The sequence below is a fragment of the Solanum pennellii genome, chromosome 7 (genome assembly GCF_001406875.1).
Source record: "Solanum pennellii chromosome 7, SPENNV200".
Taxonomy (NCBI): domain Eukaryota; kingdom Viridiplantae; phylum Streptophyta; class Magnoliopsida; order Solanales; family Solanaceae; genus Solanum; species Solanum pennellii.
This window is the reverse complement of record NC_028643.1, coordinates 68606382-68622835: the sequence shown is the minus strand read 5'-3', so window position 1 is coordinate 68622835 and position 16454 is coordinate 68606382.

Here is a 16454-nt window from a genome sequence, read left to right as displayed (position 1 = left end):
TATATATATATAATTATTTACCCCATTAAGTCCATAAACACATTCCTAATCCTCCCAGTCGGCCCATCCTATTATTCTCAGCAGTCAGCCCAAGCCGAACTACCTAAATTCCTATTACTCAGCAGTCAGCCGGTTCAACTATCCAAATTCCTAACCCAAATACCCAAGCCAATTTCCTATAAATTGATAAATCCCTAAATTATAACTGATACACATACACCGACCAGTCGACCATCGTCCACCATAAGTCCGTAACGCCGGTCAGTAACGCAGACGCAGTCACGACTCACGCAGATACGCAGCATACGCTAATGTCGCGGCTGGTCGACGAGAGCCCGAGACGCCGAGTTGCCGACTCATAACATACGTCGCCACGCCGGTCGCCGGCTCGCAGCAGCCCGCCAGCCGCCACTTCCGTCTTATGATCAGTTCGTCACTCTCACTCATCTCTCAACTCTCAGCTCTCGTTTGTCGTCACTCGTAATTGTAAGTTAGTCAAATCGTCTTAAACTCTCATCATCAATCATCTCTCAACTCTCATGTACTGATTTTGTAGTTGTTCCTACTTCCTTGTGCTCTTGCATTTGATTTTATTGTTTGTTTCCTTGTAACAAAGCTGAGGGCTACTGTGACTTTGTGAGGCCTGATCCTTGTAACTTTGTTGATTGTTGTTTTTGTTGTTTGTTTCACTTTTGTGTAGATGACAAAAACTGGAAGTAAGAGAAGTGAAAGTGGAGCTTTAAATGACAGCATACCTTACACCTCATCTCCCAGTGAGGTTGAAGTTGATGTTGATACTTCAAAGAAAAGAAAAACCATGAAACCTAGAGCTAATTGTTGGAAGCATTTTGAAAAGTTCACCGATAAAATTGGAGCATGTAAAGCCAAATGCAAGTATTGTGCAAAAGCTTATGCAGCTTCTACATCATCTAATGGTACGTCATCAATGAATACTCATATGAGAACATGTCCTAAATTTCCTCGTGACAACGTAGATAAAGGTCAAAATCTAATTAATTTTCTACCATCTTCAATGGGAACAAAGGAAGGGGTCATTAGCACTTGGAAATTTGACCAAGCACAAAGTAGGAAAGCTTTAGCCAAAATGATAATTGTTGACGAGGTACCATTTAGTTTTGTTGAGAAAGAGGGTTTTAAAAACTTCATGAGAGTTACAATGCCGCAATTTCATATTCCTTCTCGTAGAACTGTGACGAGAGATTGTTATGAACTATACCTCGAAGAAAAAAAACTTTTGAAGAAGGTTTTCAAAGAAGCACGTCTAAGAGTTTGTCTTACAACAGATACTTGGACCTCTATACAAAAAATAAATTACATGTGTTTGACATCCACTTTATAGATAGAAATTGGATTTTACATAAAAGAACAATAAATTTTTGTCCTATTTCTAGTCATAAGGGCGTGGATATGGAGGCTTGCATTACTAATTGTTTGCTTGAATGGGATTTGGATAATGTGTTTACTATTACAGTTTATAATGCTAGTTCTACTGATTTGACCATCTTTATGTGAGGTGTATGACACATATCCTTAATCTTATTATGCAAGATAGGTTGAAGGAAATTGGTAAGTCTGTCAAGCTAGTGAGACAAGCCGTGAAGTACATTAAACAATCTCCTGCAAGACTTAGAAAGTTTAAAGAATGTTGTGAATCTAAATTGATAACTTGTAAGAAATCATTATGTTTAGATGTTCCTACTAGGTGGAACTCTACATATTCGATGCTTGATATAACACAACATTTTGAGCTTGCATTTGAAAGATATAGTTGTTATGATATTGGATACTTGAATCATCTTCGTACCTTTGGTTCTGATTCTTCTGAAAACAAAGATGGAACTAGTGTTGAAGATGGAACTACTGCAAATATTCTTTCAAGTGTTGACTGGAAAAATGTGAGGTCAATGGTGAAATTTCTTGAAACTTTTTATGTACTTACTTTGAAGGTCTCTGGTTCTAATTATGTCACTAGCAATACACACTTTGTTGAAATTGCTGAACTTAATCTTATTTTGAAAGAGATGATGACAAATGAAGATTGTAATTTGAAAGAAATGGCGGAAAGTATGAATGAGAAGTTTAAAAAGTATTGGGGTGAACCACAAAAAATGAACAAGATGATTTTTATTTATCTGTATTGGATCCCTGTAACAAGCTTGATTATGTTCCATTTGCAATTGTGGATATGTTTGGAAAAAAAGTTGGGGAAAAGCTATGTTCAGAAGTGAAAAAATACATGAACAAACTATTTGAGTATTATGTCAAGAAATCCCCAAAAAGCTCTTTACATGTACCATTTTCACCCACTTCATCTAACAATTCATCAAGTATATCTAGTGTGAGTAGTTGTGGCAACTTTGTAAATAGAGGAAGAATGAGAACGAAACAACAATTTGAGAAGCATAAAGAAGTTAGTGGAAGTTCAGGTAATAAATCAGAATTGGAAAGATATCTTGCGGAAGATATTGAGCCAGATAGTGATGACTTTGATATATTAATGTGGTGAAAAGTTAATGAGTCGAGATTTCCTATTCTCGCGGAGATGGTTCGTGATGTGTTAGCCATTCCCATTTCAAGTGTCGCATCAGAATGTTCATTCAGCACGGGAGGTCGTGTTCTTGATCCCTTTAGGAGTTCATTAACTCCTAAAATTGTGCAATCTCTTATTTGTGTTCAAGATTGGCTTAGAAGTGAGTCTTTTCCAATCAATATTGAGGAAGATTTAGATTATCTTGAACAACTTGAACTTGGTAAGAATTTGATATTTGTATTAACTGTATTGAAAATAATTTTGTTACTTGTGTTTCTTAACAACTAACAAATTCTTTCATATTTTTTTAGATTTTGCTTGTAGTGGGACTGAATCTAGTATAATTGATATATAGTTGCAGCTTGTAAGTTCAACTATCAACTAGTGATGTGTGGTAACGAGTAAGTAAAGAACTTATTTACATAACTTGCTTGATAGTTTTATATATTCTATTATGAAATGTAGATCATTTGTCTAAACAGTTCTATTTTCTCGCAGGTCCATCAATGTTTTGTTATTTTCTTGGTTGCTATCTGCTAGAACTTGGGAGCTATTGCAATGGAGGTTGCAAGTTGCAACGATGTTTTGTTGGTTTTCTAAATCTCTTTGTTGCTGGAAGTTGCAATGAGCCAGATAATGATGACTTTAGTTTGTAACTAACTCTATTTTAGTGATGGACACAAGTTTGTTGAACTTTCTAGTGTTGTTGTGTTGTTGTCTTGACTTTTGATAGAGGTTGCAAGTTGCAACGATGTTTTGTTGGTTTTCTAAATCTCTTTGTTGCTGGAAGTTGCAATGAGCCAGATAATGATGACTTTAGTTTGTAACTAACTCTATTTTAGTGATGGACACAAGTTTGTTGAACTTTTTAGTCTTGTTGTGTTGTTGTCTTGACTTTTGATAGAGGTTGCAAGTTGCAATAATGTTTTGTTCGTTTTCTAAATCTCTTTGTTGCTGGAAGTTGCAATGAGCCAGATAATGATGACTTTAGTTTGTAACTAACTCTATTTTAGTGATAGACACAAGTTTGTTGAACTTTCTAGTGTTGTTGTGATGTTGTCTTGACTTTTGATAGTTTTTTTATTGCTTAAAGACTCAACTTTTAGTATGTCATGATGGCTGCTTTGCCATTTTTTTATCTGGCTAGCAGCTGAGAAATTCAAAGAAATGGGAAAAAAGGATAATCTTGCTGACCCCTTGTGGATTTTTCATGTTTTACTGACTGAGTCGATATCTAGTTATCACGATGGCCGTTTTACCATTTTTTATATTAAATTTTGTTAAATCAAAAACCGAACTGAAATAAACCGAACCAAATTTATAATAACTAAACTAAATCGAATTTATTTTGGTTTTGTTTAGTTTCATATTTGGCCAAACCGAAAACTGAAAAACTGAACCGATATTTACGAACCGAATCGACCGAACGCCCAGCCGTACCGATAAGTTAGTATTGCTTAATTGAACCGACAATAGCCTTTTTGTGGATTATCCATGTACCAGATGTTTGTGTCTATCAAGATAAATATGGCCTAAAAAAAATTATTACTTTCAATCCGAATAAACCAAAAAAGCTAAACCAAATCGACAATAACTAAAACACGATTATTTTTCATCAATGTTCATTGATTTTGTTTGTTCTTAATTTACTTTGATCTCTAAAGATTTTTTTATCCAAGAATATTGTTAATAGGGATATAACCCATACACCACCATTATTAAGTGGAAGAAAATTTCTTTCTTTCCAATTTTCTGATAAATTTTTTTTTTTAATTCTTGCAAAAAAGTTTTAAAACCTATTATACAGACAATTTATATATATAAATGAGGAACATAGAAGAGGTGATGTGGAACCTCTCAATGACCTCCATTCATTTTTTTTCTTTTATTTAACATTTTGTCTTATTTTTTTCAATTATTTTTTTCTTATAAAATTATTTTCTTAACTTATACCTCTTCAATTATATAAATTCTATCCTTAAATTAGTATTAGTAATATTCATAACTCCCAAACCTTTCATATTTGAAGGAATATTGATTGTATTAAAGTGTTAAGGGAATACATGAGAGATATATATAGGAGATATAGGAAGGAGTACTAATCCTAATAGGACTAGGATTAAGGAGTACTAATCCTAATAGGACTAGGATTAGTACACAGTAAATACTAATATTATTTTATACTATTTATTTAATACTATCTGCTTGAGCCCATACAGAGACTTCTGGAGTTTGCAAACATGTTGAGGGAAGCGGGGATCAACATAGCCCGGTGGTTGCGTCATGTAGATAGTTTCATCAAGCATGCCATGAAGAAAAGCATTGGAAACATCCAACTGATTGATGAGCCAATTGTTGCGCACGGCGAGTGACAGTACCAGGCGAATGGTTTCCTGCCGAATAACAGGACTGAATGTCTCGGAGTAATCAAGCCCATACTCCTGATTGTAGCCTTTAGCAACCAAACGAGCCTTGTACCTGGAAATACTGCCATCCGCATTGTGTTTAATTTTGTACACCCATTTACAGCCCACTGGGTGCCGCCCATGGGGCTTAGGTACAAGAACCCAAGTTTTCTGATCAGTCAAAGCCTTAAACTCGTCATCCATAGCATGACGCCAATAAGCATTTTTTGAGGCAACAGAGTAGGTTGTTGGTTCACTATCGGGAAGGGGTGTATTTGGTAGTATGGTAGCCTGAAAGGTTTTGGGTTTAAAGATACCGGCTTTGCCACGGGTTAACATGGGATGAGTATTGGGGGGTGGCACGGGCGGTGGTGATTCGGGGGTGGCCGGGAAGGACCCAAAACGGATCGGGCTGGAGATGTTGTGGGTATGGGGTGGTTCGGGTTGGTTGTGAGTGTGGGTGGTGGTTGCGGGTGTATTGTGGGTGACGGTCGAAGGGGTGATGAGGGGTGGTTGGGTAGTGGGTGGAGGTGTGGGGGAAGGTGGTGAGGGACCCTGTGAGTATGTTGGAAAAAGGGGAAGGACGCCAATGAATGATGTATTTGTGGAGGAGGAAATAGACTCGTAGGGAAACTCATTTTCGACAAATTTGACATGACGAGATATGTAGACTTTATGAGTTTGTGGGTCAAGACAGCGATAACCCTTGGAGGTAGGATGATAGCCCAAAAAAATACAAGGACGGGATCGGGGTTGTAATTTGTGAGTAATATGAGGGCGTAGCCAAGGGTAGGCAAGACACCCAAAGACGCGGAGGTTGGTATAATTGGGAAGTTCTTGGTAAAGGAGTTGATAGGGTGATTTGTTGGAGAGAGTGTGACTGGGCATTCTGTTAATGAGGTAGTTTGCGGTGGCTAGAGCTTCTACCCAAAAGGAGACAGGGAGATGAGATTGATGTAGAAGAGTAACCACCGTTTCAATGAGATGGCGATGCTTACGCTCAGCCACCCCATTCTGTTCGGGAGTGTATGGACAGGAGGTTTGATGTATAATTCCCAGGGATTGCAGAAACTGGCCAAAGATGTTATTGACATATTCCTTTCCATTGTCACTTCGAAAAAGTTTAACATGAGAATTGAATTGTGTTTTGACCATTTTTTCAAAAGTGACAAAGGTGGTGTATGCCTGTGATTTGTGTTTTAGTGGGTACAACCAAGTGTATTTTGTAAAATCATCCACAAAACAAATATAATAGCGAAAACCAGCAAATGAAGGAACAGCAGTAGGACCCCATAGGTCAGAATGAATAAGTTGAAAAGGTGCAGTTGTACGCTTCTCAGATAAAGTAAAAGGTAATTTATGAGATTTAGCAATTGAACAGGAGTCACAATTGTTTACATGAATGGAAGAAAAACCTAATTGAGACATTAAAGAATTTATTATTTGAGTAGACGGGTGACCCAGACGACTGTGCCACAACAGACTGTGGCCATCAGCCGAAAGAGCCACCGGAGCCACAGGAACGCTTTCTGAAACTGGGTGGGCAGACGAACTTGTGCCAGGAAGAACGTACAGACCATGCTCACAGGGGCCCTGAAAAATCACCCTCTTGGTAGTATTGTCTAGGATCTGAAAATCATTAGAGGTGAACAAGAGTGAGCAATTATTGTCTTTTGTGAATTGGTGAACTGAAAGGAGATTGGATTTAATAGAAGGGACGTGGGTAAGGTTACCTAGGTGAAAGATAGCGGTGGGGGTTTTAATGGTACCCGTGCCAGTGTGAGAAATATTAAGGGACTCACCGTTGCCAACAGTAATACCATTGGAGCCATGATATGGATTTGGAGCGTTAAGCTTGGATAGATCAGAAGTAACGTGCATGTTGGCCCCAGTATCCAACAGCCATTCAGAGGAAGGGCCGGCTTGAGATGCATAATTGGCACGGTTATCACTATTTCGGCTCTCCTCATACCGAAACCAGCAACGAACAGCGGTGTGTCCTGTTTTCTGACAGATTTGACAAGTTGGACGATCCCGCTCGTAAGTGCCCTGCCCGCCGCTGGAAGATGACTGCCCGCCGCTGCCGAAGGAGTGCAGGCTGTTGTTGCTGCCGTGCTGCTGACCGTCGTACGGCGGACGACTGCCCTGCCGACCGCCGCGCCCGCGGCCTCCGCTGTTTCTGCCGTAGCCGCCGCGGCTCCCCTGCCGGCCGCCACCACGCCCCCCGCGATAGTTCTGGCTTGCGGTGAGGGCGGTGGCCGGCTCCATAACAGCGGCTTCTCGGAGAAGAAGTTTGCTCTCCAGATCCACGTTGATTTCTTCACTTTTTAGCCACGAGGAGAGAGTAGCCAGGTCAACGGGCGTTGGACTGATGCGAACCGCCTGTTTAATGGAGGAGTAAGCTGATGGGAGCCCCCGAACGACGCACATGACGAGATCTTTTTCGGGAATGATTTCGTTCACGGTGTCGAGGGCTGTGATGATGGTGGAGACCTCGTCTAAATACTCCGCCATAGTTTTCGTGCCTTTGGTAATTGTGTGGAGACGATCACGCAATTGAAAAATATGAGAGTGGGAAATTGATGCATAGCGTGTTGCGAGGGCCGTCCACAGGGCTGAAGCAGTTGTGTAGGATCGGACGTGTTTCTGAACCGTGGGAGAGATGACCGCAATCAAACATGATCGGATCTGGCCATCCACGGCTTTCCAGGCGGCATGGGCCGGATTGGTTTTTTCTGATTTGTCCGTGGCGGTGATGACTGCCGGCGGCGGTTCTGTGCTTCCATCGACGTATTTGAGAAGGTAATTGGCCTCAAGGGCTGTAAGAACGGTGATTTTCCATGTAGGGTAATTTATGTCTGATAATTTTTCAGGAATCAGGGCATGAAGATGCCTGAGAAGGAGTTTAACGCCAGAAGGAAGTGAATCGAGAGGATCCACCTCGGTTGTCATGGCTGCCGCCGCCCAAGAGAAGAGAGGGAACGATCGGTGCCCTAAAGAGAGAAAAAAAAACTAGAGAAAAGAAGATCTAGGTTTTCTGGCTCTTGATACCATGAAAGAATATTGATTGTATTAAAGTGTTAAGGGAATACATGGGAGATATATATAGGAGATATAGGAAGGAGTACTAATCCTAATAGGACTAGGATTAAGGAGTACTAATCCTAATAGGACTAGGATTAGTACACAGTAAATACTAATATTATTTTATACTATTTATTTAATACTATTTGTTATTAATATTCATAACCTCTTAAGCCTTTCATATTCATAACTCCTAATTATTTAATGTGGAAGCTTACATTAACACTAAAAAATCACACTAAAATTGTGTGTTATTTTATAGTCATCTTTGGTTAGAGAATAAGTGGAAGACATGTTACAATATTTTTAAGCTTTGAGGTGCATTATCTTTTTCAAATATTTTTTGCATATATTACTTTTAATTAGCAAGTAAGATTAATACGTTATCATATTTTTATTTCTTCTAGATAAATTATTTTGTTTTGTTATCTTTGAGATTCATTATACAACTAATTAATGTATTTGTTATTTATTTTTCTTAACTCTTGTATATAGGATGAAATGATAACATCAAGCGATGGAGATTCATGGATTTTGAGCTATATATATTGATTATTCTTTATTTTTTAAGTGCATAGAAGTAACGTTTCTATTATATTATTTCCTTTTGAATTATTTATGTTTTGTCAAAAATGATTATGTAGGAGAATATATGATTAAATGCATTCATCCCATATTCTTTATGAGATATAATATTTTATTTTGTTATCTTTGAGATTCATTTTAGGACTAATAATTTATTTGTTATTATTTTTCTTGACTCTTGTATATAAAATGAAATGAAAATATATCCAGAGATGGAGATTAATGAATTTTGAGCTATATATATTGATTATTCTTTATTTTTTTTAGATGCTTAAGAAGTAATGTTTCTATTATATTATTTCCTTTTGAATTATTTATGTTTTGTCAAAAACGATATATGTGTTTAAATGCAATTTTCTTCTTATTTTTTTTATCTTTTTCTTTTTGGTAGATTTTTTTTTTTTACTTATTTAACCATATTTTGTTGATTATAGGAGATATATCTATAATGAAATGGTTAGACATTCTTGCATAATTTGATTTTACGAGGAAAAATAATTTGATTTGTCTAATACAATTACAATTCTTTTATTGTTGAAATCATACATTTAATATTATTTGTTTGTGTTCGTGAAGATATAAATCCTAAGTTTTTTTTAAGAAAAATATTTAATTAATTCTCTTTAGACCTCTGTATGATTCTTAGATAATTTGATTAATTATATTATAATGACAACACTCTTCAAAAATAATTTATTTGCTTAGGTAAATTCATCTCACTTTTTTTTTATTGATAATATTAGTTTATTGTGTTTGTGGTGTATAATATTTTAAAACATAGAAGTAGAATATGAATAAATAAATACCGATATACTACTTAAAGAAATACATATATATATTTCCATAGTCCGGTGAAATAATCTTTATTAACAAAGATGATAGAATATATGAATGTAAAGTTAATTTATAATTTTGAAAATACAGTTGATTTTATTAAAAAATAAATTATTTATTAATGTGTAAAATTGCAATGCTTAAATTTTTCATTTTTGTTGTTTTTTTAGAAGATTTAAAGTTATAATTTTCATATTTGTTATTCGGGAATTTTCAAGTTATTTCAAAATTGCCATTACTTTATAATTTTAAAAACATAGTTGGTTTCCTTCCTTTCTATTTACTTATAATAAAATATTAGTCTCAATAACTCTATTTTGTTTGTCTTTTCATTTTCTATAATTAATGTTCTTTATTAGTGTAATAATGTATAAATATTACTACTATTATGTTACAAACAAATTCAAAGTCATATTATTAATCCTCTTAGTTACTGTAACTTTTTATCCTTAGAAATGTATTATATTAAATGTAATATTTATTTAAAATGTGAATATACTTTTTAATATTTTTGTGTTTAAGCCAAACAAAATTAAAAAAGAAATAGAAATATGTATGTGTCATTTTTTTAATAAAATCTTTTTTGCATAATTAATTCCCCATTTTGTTCTCTTTATGTTATTTTTAAGTTTTACATTATTTTCCCCCCAATATAAGTTATCCCAAAAATAATTGAATATCTAAATATAATAATAATAGTAATAATAATAATAATAATAATAATAATAGTAGTAGTAGTAGTAGTAGTAGTAGTAGTAGTAATACTAATAAGATATGGAATTTTTCATCATTTAAATATATAAACTTTTTTTTATTTTAAATTTGATTATTAAAAAGTTATTAATACAAATATTAAGTTAATCTAATATTGTACAATTAAAATAATTAAAACATGTGATAATTGGGTGATGACGAGGACAAGTAATAGTAATTGTGGATAATGACTAATAATAGTGTTGGCTAACTATATAGTCATGAATAATAATCATGATAGCAATCTGAGTTACACATTGACAAAAAATTATACTAAGAGTATAATTAAAAAGATTACAAATAAGCATAAAGGAACGATCAGATTTCAAGTTTACATAAATATATATAAATTATACTAAAAAAAATCTCAAATAAAAAAGAAAAAAATGATCACAAGTTTACTTTTCATATTTCTAATATTACCCAATTCTTATTATCTTCTCTTTTTCTCTATGAAATTTAATTTTAATATTTAACTTTCCAAAGTTTACATATATTGATTTCATAATGAATTTCATATTTAATCTAGATATTTTTCATAACTTCTCTTCTTTTCATAACCGCGCGAAGAGCGGCCAAATACACTAGTATACAATATTATATAAAACTATAAGAGATATTTACATACCCATATTCAATAATATACCATATTATATGATAAAAGAAAAAACAACTTGATTTGAAAAAAAAAATTCAAAACACTTAAGTCAACTAAATATAAAAAAAATTGAAAAAATATTTTTCAGAAAATATTTTTCTTCATACCGAACACACCCTTAAGTGTAGGATTATCAAAGTATCTATATTCATGTTGGATATTTGCCCCGAGTTTCTTATTATAATTGGATTTTCTTTTTCCTGAAAGGAAACTATAAAGTCTCCTCCATATTTTACTAGTTCGGAAAAGATTTATGACTCTTCTAGCTTGATAGCATTCAAAATCTAATATTAGGGGCTTTGATAGTTTATCTGTTGGGGAAGAAACTGTGAAATTCAAAAACAATGGTGCGTGGATATCAAAAATAAAAAAAATAAAATATTATGTTTATATGGGGATTGAATAAGAAAACTCTTTCATTCAAATGGACACTCATTAGTCATTATCATTGCACCAAAGACATAATTGTTGTCAATGATGTTCAACTTTAAAGATATTTTCTTTAAATGTAGAATTCAACATATATATACAACGTAATCTTCTGATAAAGGGTATCTAAGATGGCGATCGCTTCGTCCGTGTAATGACCCAAAAGCTCCTCTTTAGAATTTTGAATATTTATTTAACTTAAGTTAATTAATCGATAGTTTATGGGCTAAAGTGATAATTTATTTAAGATCCTATACCATTTAGACTATATTTAATAAAATATGTGGGTAAAACCTATCACTTTTAGTACATAATTAATTCAAAAAAAAAAGAAGAAGAAATAAGAAAAAGAAGAAAAGGTCGAAGGCTTGGCGGCCGAAGGGAGAATTGAAAAAAAAAAACTGTGCAATCATCCATCAGGTAATGCCAAATCTTTGTTTTCTATAGATGAATTGGAAGGGAATATAATGTGTACTATAATTGTTAATTGGGTTGAAGGAAAAAAATAAATAAATATAATAAATAAATCAAAAAGGGGTGGAAGTTGTTAATTTGTTGAAAGTGTTTATATTTGAGATGAAAAGTTTCAACCAATCATTGGCTAATCACATTGCCAAGGATTGATACATAGTAGTAAATGTCATAAGAGGAATATTAATAAAGTACTGTAAGTATATATATTTGGGTCATGTTGTCATTGCCATTTTATTTTTTTGTAATCAGTGGCTTCGTTACATTAATATTTAATTCTTTTTATTATATTATAAATTAAGTTCCAATATATTTGTGTGATAAAATTATTTTAATTGGTGATATTGAGATTAAACCTTAGTCTTGAAATATGAAAAAAAAAATATGATAGTTAAAATGTTAATTGGCATGATGATTTACGAACTTGAATATAAAATTGAGTAAATTTTTGGTGCAAGGCTAAACACATAATAAGGTGAGTGTTATTAGTTTTGAAATCTTATTGTGATTATTAATGTGAATAGATTGATATTTGACATCTGAGGGGGTGTTATTAAAAGGAGGGGAACATAAAATTGCAGGAGATGGATGACCCAGTCTCTTGTGTAGTAACTCGACTTGGTCGACTCTAGAAGCTGACACGAAGGCTTGAGACTGGAACACGTATACCCCGTTACGAGCTGTACCCCGACCAATCTCCGTTGTCAAAACACGGTCCTGTATCACACAACAACAATCATCAAAAATCACACGACAATTATTTGATTTAATCAGACAGCCAACAGAGATCAAATTGCACTTCAGGTTAGGGACAAATAATACATTGTTCAAAATTAAGTTATCAGAAATCTGTACACTCCCACAAGAATTTGCCACAACTCGAGTGCCATCCGGTAGACCAATAGAACACTCAGGGACAGATGTAATATCATAAAGTGATAAAAAATTACCCGTCATGTGATGTGAAGCACCACTATCAATTAAACAATCGGGTGACAAAGCGTGTACCGTACCCGTGTGGTTGGCAGATTGTGTAGGAGTGTCTAGCATATTCAATAATCGAGTCATCTGTTCAGCCGACAATCCAGGAAAAGTCGTGCCTTGGTTGCTGCCGATGGTCGCTGCAAGCGTAGTGGAACTGTCGGCGTGTGCAGCCATGCCCCCACCTCGGCCTGCAGGTTGTTCTCTGCCAGAAGGAGAACCACGACCACCTCGACCTCCGCGTCCTCCCCCACGACCCCTTCTTCCTCCGCTGGGAAATCCTATCAAAAGAAAACACTGGTCTGCAGAGTGACCATTTTTTCCGCAATGAGTGCATTTGTATTTCGGAGGTTGTGTGGGTTGATTTTCAGCCGCGAATGCCAGTCCATCAGTTTGGTCATCTCGGTTGCGCACAATCGATTTATGTCTCTCCTCTTGAGAGACAAGATAATATGCTTCATTAAGGACAGGGAGTGGTCGGGTGCTGAGAATTTGGGAGCGAGTGGCTCCGAATTGTGCATCGTCCAGCCCTAGAAGAAAGGCCTGCGTCTTCTCCTCCTCAAATCGAAGACGCATTTTGGCAGCCGCAGGACATATACAGCCGCAAGTTGGATCGATCGAACCATACAATTGGTTCCAAATCGTGATAAACTGATTGTAGTAGGAGACTACAGATTGACCTTTTTGCCGCAACATTTGTAGGTCGGACTTTAGCTGCCAAGATTTTGGAGCATTCGTGCCTCCGTATCTTGCTTTTATATCAGTCCATAGTTCGTGGGCAATTTTGTGAGCGACTAGACTAGGCTGGATCGTTTCGTCAGCACTATTAAATATCCACGAACATATGATGGAGTTATTTGCTTTCCATGCATCGAGTTCCAAATCGTTCGTCGGTTTTGGAAACCCGTTTTCATATAGAAAACCAATCTTGCTTCTGCCTTCGAGTGCATTACAAATCGCTTGTTCCCAAACATCGAAATTATCTCCCTTCAGCAGGTATTTAGTTAGAGAGTTACTTGGTCCTTCCGATGGGTGCAAGTAGTAGACGGAGCTCGGATCATGGATCGGTCGAATCTTCGCAACAATCGCTGTGGAAACAGTGCTGGATTGATGAACGGATTCGCCTATCATGGTTCTTCGTGGGGCTGTTTCGATCTGCCAGTTCGACGATTGTGTCGTGTGAAATTGCAACGACGATTTGAAGATCGCACTTTGGCGGCGGAATTGTTGGGCTCTCGGCTAGGATTTGATTCCCGGTCGAGGCTCTGATACCATGTGAAAACCATCTCAACGCTGCTATGCGTGTGCTGCGTTACCTCAAAGGTCATCCTGGTCAGGGCATCCTTCTCCGCGCAGATAGTAATTTACAGATTATGGCGTATTGTGACTCTGATTGGGCTACATGTCCTCTCTCTAGAAAGTCTGTCAGCGGCTATTTTGTCATGTTGGGATGTTCTCCCATTTCTTGGAAGACTAAGAAACAGACTACAATCTCTCGCTCTTCTGCCGAAGCTGAATACCGGGCCATGGCTGACACTTGCTACGAAATTCGGTGGATTCAGCACATTCTTGGATGCCTTGGAGTCGCGACTACCGCAATTCCAAGGTTATATTGTGATAACCAATCTGCACTCTACATCGCAGCTAATCCAGTATTTCATGAGCGTATGAAACATGTCGACATTGATTGTCATATTGTACGTGAATGTGTACGACGTCACGAGCTCTCAACTCATTACGTTCCCACGCGACTACAGCTAGCTGATTTGTTTACCAAACCTTTATCTCATCCTAATTTTTCGTTTCTTGTATCCAAGCTGGGCATTCACGATGTTCATGCTCCAACTTGAGGAGGAGTGTTGACTAAGATTATTAGGTTTAGGTTTAGACTCCCATAGTGGGCTTCAGCCCACTGTAATTATGTAACTATATATATCTCGCTATGCTAATGGAAAACCCCAAGCGGTTGTATTTACCATTACGATACAATTTCTACAGAAAGACTCAAGTCCCAGAGTGAGTTCTGGATTGATTGAGGCAAGTTGATTTCTAAACCCTTGTTAAGCGTATAAAATTCGTGTATTTCCTTGTGTGATGTTGAGAATGATTTGGAGACTTGTTGCTTATTTGTTGGTGTTGTATTCCTTGTTGTAAATTGAGCTTTGGTATCAAAATGGTTATCTCCTCATTTTCATTTGAACATGTCATCTGCATTACACCTGAGACATGGTTGTGGTAAGAGGATGCACCATTTCGAGGGTCATATCGCGCGCCGCGATGGATATCATATTTCGAGGGACGTATCGCGCGCCGCGAAGGTTACTATTATCGAGGGTCGTGTCGTGCGCCGCGACAGATGCATGGACAGATATGTCCCCCATGGGTCCCGGACTGAGAGACAGCGGGTGTGTATCGTTAAGAAAGACATGCATCACGATATTTGACATTGCATCCCATGGCATTGCACATTTTATTATTGATGAACTTGAACATGTGTTTTGCTGATCTTGTGATTGTTTCTCTGTGAAGCTTGTGACTGTTGAATATTGAGTTGTTATTGAGAATGTGTAAACTGATAGAGTGTGGTTATTGAGTTGTGTGTTTGGTAAACTGTTACGCTGTAGCGTGGAGGTTTAGATAGGGCGTAAGGAGTACCCGTATTTTGTTCACTTAACTTGTGTTTAGAGGTTTGCTTGTTGGGTACCGCGTGGTTTGGTACTCACCCCTTGCTTCTACAAATTTTTGTAGGATACGAGCCTGGATCTTCGTGATACCTGTCATTCTTTTCGTTTCCGAGGCATCTCGTGGAGGATTGTGAGGTAGCTGCTTGTCATCTCAGCGAACTTTCCTACTCCAGTTTATGATTTTGTTTTTACTTGAAAGACAACTTCATTTTAGACTCCTATTTTATTTCAATTCTAATATTTACATTAGAGGTTTGTGCACGTGACAACCTGGTTTTGGGAATTGAATTAATATGACTTGGTTTCATAATAGAAATTGTTGTTGAATTGTCATTACTTCCGCACTTTGTTAGATATTTGGTTTTAGGCTGACTTGTCTTGGTGGGATAAGACGAGTGCCATCATACCCATTTTTGGGTCGTGACAGTCCGTGTGTGAACCTTTTTATTCCAAGTGAATAACGTGAAGTTATTTCTTTCAATATTTTATACTCTAATATTTATATAGTGAATTATATATATCTCTTTGTGAATATACATTGATTAATCAAATCACGTTAAATATTTAAATCTTTTATATAATTCAACTCCTACACATAACTGTCAACTTTAACATATTCCGGTTGAGTAAATTTTGTGGAGGGTGGGAGTCAGACACATATATTCGCACACTATTATTTATAAGAGTATACTTTTATTCCATTAAATTACCTCAACATGTTTTTCTAGGGTCATCTTCCTTAATTATTGACTCGTTTCCTCGAATAAAGTAGCAAATAAATGTGCATAAAAATATTTAATGCGTCTTTTTACGTTATAGTACTACTTTCTTTTGGGAAAAATCTTTTTACATTATAGTACCTACTTTTTTTTTTCTCCTGTCCATGTTCTTGGTCCATTAATTTGATGTATTTTTTAACAAAAAATTTAAATAAAATAATATTTTTTTAAAAAAATTAATTTTATTTTAAACTCTAAATTATATATATATATATATATATATATATATATATATATATA